The following is a 12,390-nucleotide window of genomic DNA, read 5'->3' on the forward strand; positions in this document are numbered from 1 at the left end:
TACATTCTGGAAAGATAAACTTTTTTCATGAATTCACACTAGAAGGTTGAAATAGGGTCAAAAAGAAAAGGGAGAACTTTGATTTTCACTCTATACCCTTTTGCAAGATTTTGCAGTTTTATCACCCACATGTATTAGTTAGAAAATTTTTAAAGATTTGGTTGTATTTAAAAGATACAAAAGCTTAAAGCAATTATTGTGGATAATAACAAGCTTCTAATACTTATAACAATACTTTGTATATCTTCAAACCATTGGCTATTATTATTTAAATCATACAGCACTCTTAAAGAGACCCAACTTCCTAAAAAATTATAAATTGCAAATTCCTAATACTGTCACATAAATTGCGACATATGGGTTAATAAAAACCCAAGTGGAATAAAGGTTACAGTTGCCTGAAGTAACTTTTCTGACAACTCTTCTTCTCTATTACTGCCACATAAATTGAAGAAATAAACCATTTCTTGGAAACTCTTTCTTAAAATACAATTGCAGCAGCATAGCAATTTATGGATGACCTTCTCTCCCATGTCACAAATCTATTAGCTTTTCTCAAGATTAAACAGATTAAACCGAAGAGGATGGTTCCTAACCAACCAAGCAAAAGTTGTGAATTTCTCCTAATATACAACCTAATCCACCTCAATACAAAAAATCCACCTGCCTTCCATGATTTATTTGGTTAAGATCAAACTGTCCTTCTAACATATCATCTGCCTTCTAACATTTTACATATTTCCAAATCTTCCCAACTCACTCATTCAAAAAGTATTCCCCTAACACAATCCAATATAACTGCAGTATATTTTAAACAAAGACCAAAATCGAGTTAAGATTATAAATGAAAACAGCCAAAAACAGACATAACAAAAACCGAGGTCCTGCTTAACATGTGAGAGTACTGCATTATTTGTCATTCCATGAATTGATAAGGTTGATTCAGACATTCCAATGGGTTAAATTGGTGTCATTCCTTACAACAAAAATCAGCAAACATTTTCTATAAAAGTCTGGAGAGTAAATATTTTAGGCTTTGCCCCCATGAGGCAAAATCAAGGATATTATATAAGTATTAATATAGCCAAAGAGAAAAAAATATTCACAAATATTTTATTGACAAATTCAAAATATAATAATAACTGGGTACAATTTATTGTAACACCAGTCTACTAATAAGGACAGAAATCTTTCGAGGGTGCTATTATTTCCTTTCACTGGGACTCAAAGTTAGTGCTTACCAACAAAATCCACTATAATATTCACTTGTAAATGAAGATATGTAATGAGATTTTATGTATTTCACTTTGAAAAGATAGGTACTGCCAAATACTAGTATCAATCCATGAGCATATCTTAATTGAGCATATTTATTGCTTAGCAAGCATTTATAAAATTATATTGCATGCTTTTTATCATGTCATTACGTTGCAGATTCATCACTTCTAATTGAAAGTTATGTGGGAATTCCTCAACTGCACAGTTAAATGGATTTTGAAATGTCAAAATATTTGTACCGAAGTCCAAAATTCACTCCTGGAAATGTAGTTTGAGCTCAAAAAATACATCAGCTACAAATTTGGTGGGAATGGTGATCTGGCTTCATGTTTTAATGTTTGACAGTACAGGAAGTATATAAAACTGCCTGACATTACCTGGGATTCAAACAACATTAGTTGTCATCCTGACATTATTGGAGTATAAGTTCTATATGTAAGCACAGAATGATATTGTACTTTTAGGTTTAATTCATTACATAGCTAATTTCCAAAGCTTTTAGAATTTAGTGTTCAATAACAATGGTTGAGGGAAATTCTTTTCTTTTTTTTACATCTTTATTGGAGTATAATTGCTTTACAATGATGTGTTAGTTTCTGCTTCATAACAAAGTGAATCAGTTATACATATACATATGTTCCCATTTCTCTTCCCTCTGGCATCTCCCTCCCTTCCACCCTCCCTATCCCACCCGCCCCAGGCGGTCACAAATCACCAAGCTGATCTCCCTGTGCTATGCGGCTGCTTCACACTAGCTATATACTTTACGTTTGGTAGTGTATATATGTCCATGCCACTCTCTCACTTTGTCACAGCTTACCCTTACCCTCCCCATATCCTCAAGTCCATTCTCTAGTAGGTCTGTGTCTTTATTCCTGTCCTACACCTAGGTTCTTCATGACATTTTTTTTTTCTTCAGTTCCATATATATGTGTTAGCATACGGTATTGGTCTTTCTCTTTCTGACTTACTTCACTCTTCATGACAGACTCTAGGTCTATCCACCTCATTACAAATAGCTCAATTTCGTTTCTTTTTATGTCTGAGTAATATTCCATTGTACATATGTGCCACATCTTCTTTATCCAACCATCCGATGATGGGCACATAGGTTGTTTCCATCTCTGGGCTAATGATTTGTGTATATTAAAGAATCCTTACATTCCTGGAGTAAACCCTACTTGATCATGGTGTATGATCCCTTTAATGTGCTGTTGGATTCTGTTTGTTAGTATTTTGTTGAGGATTTTTGCATCTATGTTCATCAGTGATATCGGCCTCTAGTTTTCTTTCTTTGTTACATCCTTGTCTGGTTTTGGTCTCAAGGTGATGGTGGCCTTGTAGAATGAGTTTGGGAGTATTCCTCCCTCTGCTATATTTTGGAAGAGTTTGAGGATAGGTGCTAGCTGTTCTCTAAATGTTTGATAGAATTCGCCTGTGAGGCCATCTGGACCTGGGCTTTTGTTTGTTGGAAGATTTTTAATCACTGTTTCAATTTCAGTGCTTGTGATTGGTCTGTTCATATTTTCTATTTCTTCCTGATTCAGTCTTGGCAGGTTGCGCATTTCTAAGAATTTGTCCATTTTTTCCAGGTTGTCCATTTTATTGGCATAGAGTTGCTTGTAGTAATCTCTCATGATCTTTTGTATTTCTGCAGTGTCAGTTGTTACTTCTCCTTTTTCATTTCTAACTCTATTGATTTGAGTCTTCTCCCTTTTTTTCTTGATGAGTCTGGCTAATGGTTTATCAATTTTGTTTATCTTCTCAAATAACCAGGTTTTAGTTTTATCGATCTTTGCTATTGTTTCCTTCATTTCTTTTTCATTTATTTCTGATCTGATCTTTATGATTTCTTTCCTTCTGCTAACTTTGGGGGTTTTTTGTTCTTCTTTCTCTAATTGCTTTAGGTGCATGGTTAGGTTGTTTATTTGAGAAGTTTTCTGTTTCTTAAAGTAGGATTGTATTGCTATAAACTTCCCTCTTAGAACTGCTTTTGCTGCATCCCATAGGTTTTGCGTCGTCGTGTCTCCATTGTCATTTTTTTCTAGGTATTTTTTAATTTCCTCTTTGATTTCTTCTGTGATCACTTCATTATTAAGTAGTGTACTGTTTAGCCTCCATGTGTTTGTATTTTTTACAGATCTTTTCCTGTAATTGATATCTAGTCTCATAGCGCTGTGGTTGGAAAAGATACTTGATACAAATTCAATTTTCTTAAATTTACCAAGGCTTGATTTGTGACCCAAGATATGATCTACCCTGGAGAATGTTCCATGAGCACTTGAGAAAAATGTGTATTCTGTTGTTTTTGGATGGAATGTCCTATAAATATCAATTAAGTCCATCTTGTTTAATGTATCATTTAAAGCTTGTGTTTCCTTATTTATTTTCATTTTGGATGATCTGTCCACTGGTGAAAGTCTGTCCATTGTTGAAAGGGATATTCTGATTTTTAAAAAAATTTTCATCATGACTCTGAGCTCAAAAAAAATCACAATAAAACTTTACCAGTTCTAAATCGTCAAAGTCCTATATGATAAGGCAATTCAGGATATTCAGTTTCAATTTCTGACAAAAATCCATGAAATTGATGATAGTCAAGTCCAGGACAGCAAATGAAGTTCACTGTTGACATTATTGGTTCAGTAACCATATGATTAGATTACAACATTTTTCACAAAGTGCCTACTATTGAATAATACAATGAATAACCACAGGATTTAAACACCTAACATTTTCACAAGCTTTGTAAATTTGTTCAACTAAACCTTCTTCTGATACACACATATTTTTAACAACATCAGTTGTAAAATTACATCTTAACAGATTCCACTTCAGTTTGTACTGAATTAGTGTTTTGTCAACTTCAATGAAAATATTCTTGTTTGTAGTTGATCCACACAGGCTATTTATTCATCAAAAATAATTCTTTAGTTGAAATCATTTGTCGTGTTTTTTTAATTTACTAATGATTTAGCCCCCAATGTTTTCAACCCTTCAAGCAAACGTTCTTGCTGAAAGAGTAATGGTCATAAACTTATTTTCTGTCGACATATTTCTTCAGTTACTGCAGTAAAACACTATTTAATTAATTTACCACTGATAAATGGCTCTTTTTGCTTGGCAAACAAATAAGCCACCCATAAACTGATTTTGGCTTCATCCACATTTTCATTTATTTTTCTGAAGAAAGTCTGCTGTGATGAGGTATTCCAGTTTAACTTTTTTAATTTTTCTGACTAGTGCTCTCCTGTGAGTCAGTAATATTGAGATGAGTGTTTAGTCTGATAATGTCAACATTTATTATTTTAGCACAGCCATAGTGCCAGTGCATGATAAACACAATGCTTTGCCATCTAATTCAATAACAAAATAATCCACACTCCACTGTGTCTTAAAGTGTGACATCCAAAATCCATTTTCTCTTCTTTTCTTGTTTTGACATGACATGCATGCACTGATAATTAAAAGTAAGTAAATGCTGTAGTACAATGATATGTGTGGCATTCAAAACACTGTTGAATTATAACCATGTCACTGTGATTTACAGTATGCCAAGCAGCAGTGTGAAGTGAGGAGAATGCCATATATGGTCACAACTGCTCAACTCTGCCACTGTAGCAGGAAAGCACCCATAGGCAACAGGTAAATGAATTAGCAAGGCTGTGTTCCAATATAACTTTATTTATGTACTCTGATGTTTAAATTTCATATAAACATATAAACACTATATTTTATATCACAAAATATAGTTCTTCTTTTGATTTGTTTAACCATTTAAAAGTGTAATGAGCAGTCTTGGCTTATAGACTGCTCAAAACAAGTGGTTAGCTGGATTTGACCTACAGGCTATAGTTTGCTAACTCATATCTCAAAAAATCCAAGATAATCACTTTTTCACACAGAGAATTACCATTCTTCAATTAAGAGATCTTATTTATATTCCACTGTAAAAGTTAAACATGTTCTGACTTTAAATTTTTTTAAATGTACTGGGAAACATGAGGCCTGTGGTTGGGCTTTACTTTAGAATATGGCTAGAGAGCTAAACACAGTCTTCTAGAATTCAAATATATTCCCTACTGATAGATAATAACAACTTATGATAAAGAGACCTCTTTTGAAACTAGAAAATTGAGTCAACAAAAGAACTAAACAAGACCTTTACTCTCTACCGGTTTACTAAAATTAATCAAAATTCCTCTTTTGGCAGATATGTTAATGTTCATATTTTGGAGCAACTTGCTACCTTTAATTTGCCTCACTTAAACTATGGATTCATAACTCCATTTACCCTGCTTTTAGTTTGCAATAGATCACAAATTGATGCCTCGTCTATCCAAAATGCCAAAACCCACACAACAGACACTTAAATATATTCTTCTAATGTTCCAAATTTTATAGACCTGACTTTTTTTCAAGTTATTTGGATGAACTAAAATTACTGAGTCTCCAATTAGTCAATTAAGTAGTGAGTAGATGAGAGGAAATATTTGCATATATAATCTTAATAAATGGATGATTAAAGTCAATAAAATATAGTACCTCTTCCAGCCTTTGGCAAAGAAGGGTGATCCAAAAATGAGGCAGATGTCAAAGGGGTGCCGGAGGGGAAGGAGAGAGGCTGTAGATGACAGAGACAAAGGAAGCAACCTCAGATTCAAGCCTGAAGGTAATACAACCTGAACGCATGTGTCGTGGCACATGCATGATCTCAGGTGCTAGAAATTATCAGAGGCTGAGAAATAGCCCTCTACCACATAGTGATCTACCATGCAAAAACATTTCCAGTAAATAGGAGATAAACAAACAACCTACAAATAGCTGAGTTGAATTCCTCTCTCTCTCTCTCCATATGTGTGTGTGTGTGTGGGGGTGGGGGGGGGTGTATTACCTTTATAATTATAGCTGATAGATAAATAATGAGCGTATGATAAAAATGCTTTGTGGCACATATTTAGATGGGTAAATACAGTAACTTTGTCATTTATTATTATGTCACTAGATTTCCATCAAATCTGAAAAGGGGGCAGGCAGCAACACTGCATAATCTTGTTTTAGATATAAATACTAATTGTGTAATAATCTCAGAATCTCATGCATTTACTTGTGAAAGCTCTACATGATACAATAAAGAGCAACCAAGAGTATAAACTATTAAATTTATGAGTGTTTGCTAATGAAAACAATTTTATGCTATATTTAGGAATCTAAAAAAAAAAGAAAAAATTCACAGGTATCTTTTTATGACTAGCAAAGTGAAAGAGATAACCTCAGGGAAAAGGCATCTCTTTAAACTTCAAATACCTTACAAGTCAAGACTAGTCCAGAAGTATGGTAGATCAGAAGAAAAACAGAGTTAAAAAGAAATTCTGATTAGACTACTGTAAAAATGCTAATTTTTCCCCAGTAATGCTATACAACTTGAGGAATATAAGTTAGAAAAGTTTAACAAAAAAGACATTGTTTAAATATGAAATATTCAACTAGAGCAGTAGTCCTTAGCCATTTTGGGTTAAGAAGCCCTCTGAAAATTTGCACACACCCTCCCCCCAGAAAGTAAAACACACATTTCTACAAAAAGTTTTAACGGGATACAGCAGATTTTTAAATCCTGTCTGCACATTAAAATCACCTGGAGAGTTTACAAAAATTTCCAATGCCTAGATCTAACTCTCAGAAAATCTGATTTCATTGGTTTGGGTCAGGTCCCAGGCATCAGCATTTTTTAAAGCTCCCTAAGTGATCCTAATATGAAGCCAGAGACAAGATTCACTATTCAGAAACTCCCTGAAATCTCTCCATAAAACCATCTTCATTCACTCATTCATTCAACAAAGATGTTAATAAATCACCCACAACATCTGACATCTAGCCAAGAATTCTGAAGAGTCCAAGAGAAACGTAATCCAATTTTTTCTTTGTTTCATAGTCACTACTAATCAGCAGTCTGACAGATTGCCAGCATGACTTCTATTTATGGAAAAATTCTCCAGAAGTCAAAAATTAATGATTCTCATTTCCAAACAAATGTAACCTTTCACAAAGGATAGGGTCACTGATCACTCAAACAAACATAAAGGAATGCAAAACAAAAAGAAAAATGTTTCTGAAGTTTTCCTTAATACCATTCTTTATTAATGCATTAGAGCTTTTAGATGGGCTAAGAAAAAATACAGAACAAAAGGAAGCACAGGCCATAAAATATTAACATTTTCAAAAAGAGCTTTGAGAGAGTTCTATTCTAAAACTACATAAAGCAATGTGACTGAGGAAAAAATGCTTAGTGAAAGGATAAGGAACTAACATAATGGGAAGGAAAATAAATAGCTAATATTCTGGAGAGAGTCATGCTAACATAAGTTTGCAAATAAAACTGCAAACAGATGAGAAATAAAACCACATTTATTTAACATTATTATAAATATTGGCCCCAACATGCTTCCCTACATACCCCATCAGTTCACCTCCATTCCTAAATATGTTCTATGTATATACAAACATAAATGTACTTTTTTATTAATAGATTCATTCCATAAATGTTATTCTATAACTTGTTTTTGCTTCTTATCATATACTCTGGTGATCTTTCCATACAAGCATATATTAAAACCTATCTTATTCTATTTAAAACCTGAATAATATGGGAAAATTGTGGGGTTAGTACAGACCTAACATAATTCATTTACCAATCCCTTATTGATGAATATTTATTGTGTTTCCAGTGTTTTGTCACTGTTTTGAGACCTGTATAATCCTTGGCCTCTATCCAAACTATATGCGTGTGTGTGTGTGTGTGTGTGTGTGTGTGTGTGTGTGTGTGTACATACACAGATATTAATAAGTGAGAAAGTTTAACCTACAAATTGTTTGAAATGTTTTTGTATATACCAAATTTAATAATTAATGAAGATGACATAGTATCTTTTCATATTTTGGAACTAACAAAAATCTTTCAGATCTCAAACACAGCCAAAGGCCCCTGAAAAACATAAGCATTGTGCTCAGAGTTCTTAACGTAAAAAACCACTCCAAGCAGTAATTTAAAAAACAAGAACAGGGCTTCCCTGGTGGCGCAGTGGTTGAGAGTCCGCCTGCCAATGCAGGGGACACGGGTTCATGCCCCGGTCCGGGAAGATCCCACATGCCGCGGAACACCTGGGCCCATGAGCCATGGCCACTGAGCCTGCAAGTCCGGAGCCTGTGCTCCACAACAGGAGAGGCCACAACAGTGAGAGGCCCACGTACCGCAAAAAAACAAAACAAAACAAAAAAAGAACAAAAACCAATACATAGAAACACAGAAGACCCCAAATAGCCAAAACAAATAGAACAGAGCTGGAGGAATCACGCGCCCTGATTTCAGATTATACTACAAAGCTACAGTAGTCAAAACAGTATGGTATTGGCACAAAAACAGACACATACATCAATGGAACAGAATAGAGAGCCCAGAAAAAAACCCACATACTTACAGTTAATTAACCTATGACAAAGGAGGCAAGAATATACAATGGAGAAAAGACAGTCTCTTCAATAAATGATGCTGGGAAAACAGAACAGCTACATATAAAAGAATGAAATTAGAGCATTCTCTAATACCATGTACAAAAATAAACTCAAAATGAATTGAAGACTTAAATGTAAGATAGGAAACCATAAAACTCCTAGAGGAAAATACAGGCAGAACACTCTTTCACATAAATCACAGAAATTCTTTTTTGGATCTGTCTCCTAAGGCAAAGGAAATAAAAGCAAAAATAAACAAATGGGACCTAATTAAACTTAAAGATTTTTGCATCACAAAGGAAAGCATCAACAAAACAAAAAGACAACCTACTGAATGGGAGAAAATATTTGCAAATGATATGACCAATAAGGGGTTAATATCCAACAGTTATAAACAGCTCATACAACTCAACATCAAAAAAAAAACCAAACCACCTGATTAAAATATGGGCAGAAGACCTGAATAGACATTTTCCCAAAGATGACATGCAAATAGCCAACAGACACATGAAAAGATGCTCAACGTAGTTAATCATCAGGGAAATGCAAATCAAAACCACAATAAGATATCACCTCACACCTGTCAGAATGGCTATCAAAAAAAGAACACAAATAACAAATGTTGGCAAGGATGTGGGAAAAGGGAACCCTCGTACACTGCTCGTAGGAATGTCAATTGGTACAACCACTATGGAAAACAGTATGGAGGTTTCTCAAAAAACTAACAGTAGAGCTACCATATGACCCTGCAATTCCACTCCTGGGTATATATCTGGAAAAATGAAAATGCTAATTTGAAAAGATACATGTACCCCAATGTTCACAGCCACGTTACTGACAATTGTCAAGACATGGAAGCAACTGAAGTGTCCATCAAAGATGAATAGATAAAAAAAGATGCGGTGTATATATATATACAATGGAATACTACTCAGCCATAAAAAAGAATGAAATGTTGCCATTTGCAGCAACATGGATGGACTTGGAGGGTATTTGCTAAGTGAAATAAGTCAGACAGAGAAAGACAAATACTGTATGATATCACTCATATGCGGAATCCAAAAATATAACAAACTAGTGAATATAACAAAAAAAGAAATAGACTTACAGATATAGAGAACTAACTAGTGGTTACAAGTGGGGAGCCCGAAGTAGGGAGGGACAGTATAGGGGTAAGGAATTAAAACATACAAACTATTATATATAAAATAAGCTACAAGAATATATTGTACAACATAGGAAATACAGCCAATATTTGATAATAACTAAATGGAGTATAACCTTTAAAAATTGTGAATCACTATATTGTACACCTGTAACTTATATAATATTGTAAATCAACTATACTTCCATTAAAAAAAAAAACTAATACACAGAACTTACTATGTGCCAGGGACTCTTCTAAGTATTCCACATTTACTCATACATGTAATCTTCATAACAACACTATGAATTGGGTGACATTATTATTACCATTTTACATTTTGAGGAAAATGAGGCATAAAAGAATTAAATAATCTATCCAGTTTCACAAAGGTAATAAGCCATACTGTTAGGATTCAGACCCAACCAACTCAATATGTTAAGCTTGTACATGTATCTTTGAGTACTTGTATGCTAAAGTCCTAGGAGTGGAATTTCTAAGTTAAAAGGTTTGCAAGTTGAATTTTGATGTATATTGCCAAATTATTCTCCCAAAAGGTTATACTAATTTACATTTCTGCCAAGACTTTATAAGAAGGCTTATTTTCCCATATCCTACACAACGCTGGGTACTATCAAATTACGTAATCCTTGCCAAGCTGGTAGTTGAAATAGCTTCTTTTTTTAAAAATGTATATTTCTTTCATTGTCACAGGATTACTGGTCATTTGTGTTTAATTTTCTGGAAACTATGTGTTCATTTGTTTCATTCATTTCTATTGCACCGAATATTCCAACATAAACAACAAAATTATCAAATCAATACCTCAGGAAAGAAAAGATATAAGTTTACATTTAATACACTAACATTATGGTAAAAAGAAAGATTTTCCTCTTACATTAAAATATATATATACACACATATATACACATATACATACATATATGTTTTAATGGAATTAATTTAGAATATTTTAGCAGTGCCAACAGACACACTGAATAACTCATTCTTGGAATAAAATTCTTGAGGAAAGTCTAATCTTAAACTCATATCCTGAATTTAGACACTGTTCCACAAAATATAGCTAAAGTTTTGCCTCAGTAAGAGGTAAGCAATTAAATCTATCACATTATCAAAGATTTATTACCTTTAATTTATTGTATTTTTGTTCATTGCTTCATCACCACAATTAAGAAATAATGATTTATGAATATAACTAGTTTTGCTCTAATTATACCCTAAAAAGCAATAAAACAAATTCTTCTTTGGTCACAAAATCTCTTATTTTACATAAGCTTATAACAGGTAGCTATTTTTAATTTTACCTCATAACACTCCAATATCTATATGCTCATTCCTTCTTGGTGTATTAAATTAAATTGATCAATTGTAGCATAAACTCCTTGAATGTATTAAACTTTACAAACTTAAACACACAGTAAATATATTTTGATGAATAAATGTATGAATTACTTGGGGTCAATATGATGACTTAAAAAAACAAGAGTAATTTATGTCATGTTCCTTCACCAAGCAGCACAGGAATTAAGGAATGGAATATTTCACTACCCAAGAATTGAGAAACTCTACCATCTATTTTATGACATGCATTCAACTCTATTGTTAAGAGCAGAGTTTCTCAACCTTGGCCCTACTGACATTTTTGGCAGATAATTCTTTGTTGTTGGAGGCTGTCCTGTGAACTGTAGGCTGCTTAGCAGCATCCATGGCCTCTACCTTCCCAACTGGTAAATAAAAATGTCTCAGACATTGTCAAATGTCCCCTGGGAACAAAAATTGCCCAGGGTGAAAACCACTGGTTTAGAGATAGCTGACATTGTAAGAGTATACCTAAAGTCAAAGAGAGATTCCTGAGAAGGGTCTTAAAACTTGAGAAATAGCTTCAAGAATCACATTATGGCTGCTCAAAAAGACCTTCTAATGCAGGGTACTCCCATGCCTCCATTCCTCTCATCAACGGTCACTCCCCGGTAACTATTAAGCCTTCATCTTGGACAAGGTAATTCAACAAGCATTTGTTAGATTCTTCATTCCATCTGGCCGACTTTAAATACATTAAACCCCTTACCAAGAGCTAGTCCCAGGATCCTACCACTTAATTATCTGTAACACTACAACGTCACTGAACAACAGAAGGGAGATTGCTTAATTACATAGATAGGAACTTTCGGCTGTGTCTTTTGAGGTAAAATTTCAATAAGTCAGATGATATAACAGATCCAATACTGAAAAGAAAATAAGTATGTAATCATTTCTGGCTGTAGTTCTCACACAGGTATAGGTACATACAACACTTATTAATAAATATAAGTTTCTTTGTGTTGCTCCTGAACAAAATCAGCAGAGAGGTTAAATATCTTTTAATATACTTTAAAAGTAGAATGCCTTAATTATGCTTCCTAAATTTTAAAATGTACTGTTAATAGCCTTAAATGTTT

At 33.7% G+C, this 12,390-nt stretch overlaps 1 protein-coding gene across 2 annotated transcripts in view; it reads right to left on the minus strand.

The window, feature by feature from the left end:
* FER (FER tyrosine kinase) overlaps positions 1-12,390 on the minus strand; it is a 457,217-nt gene that overhangs the window by 313,174 nt on the left and 131,653 nt on the right. The gene's annotated exons all lie outside the window — the stretch shown is intronic.

The sequence above is a fragment of the Neophocaena asiaeorientalis genome, unplaced genomic scaffold (genome assembly GCF_003031525.2).
Source record: "Neophocaena asiaeorientalis asiaeorientalis breed wild unplaced genomic scaffold, Neophocaena_asiaeorientalis_V1.1 scaffold26, whole genome shotgun sequence".
In the NCBI taxonomy this organism is placed as follows: Eukaryota; Metazoa; Chordata; class Mammalia; order Artiodactyla; family Phocoenidae; genus Neophocaena; species Neophocaena asiaeorientalis.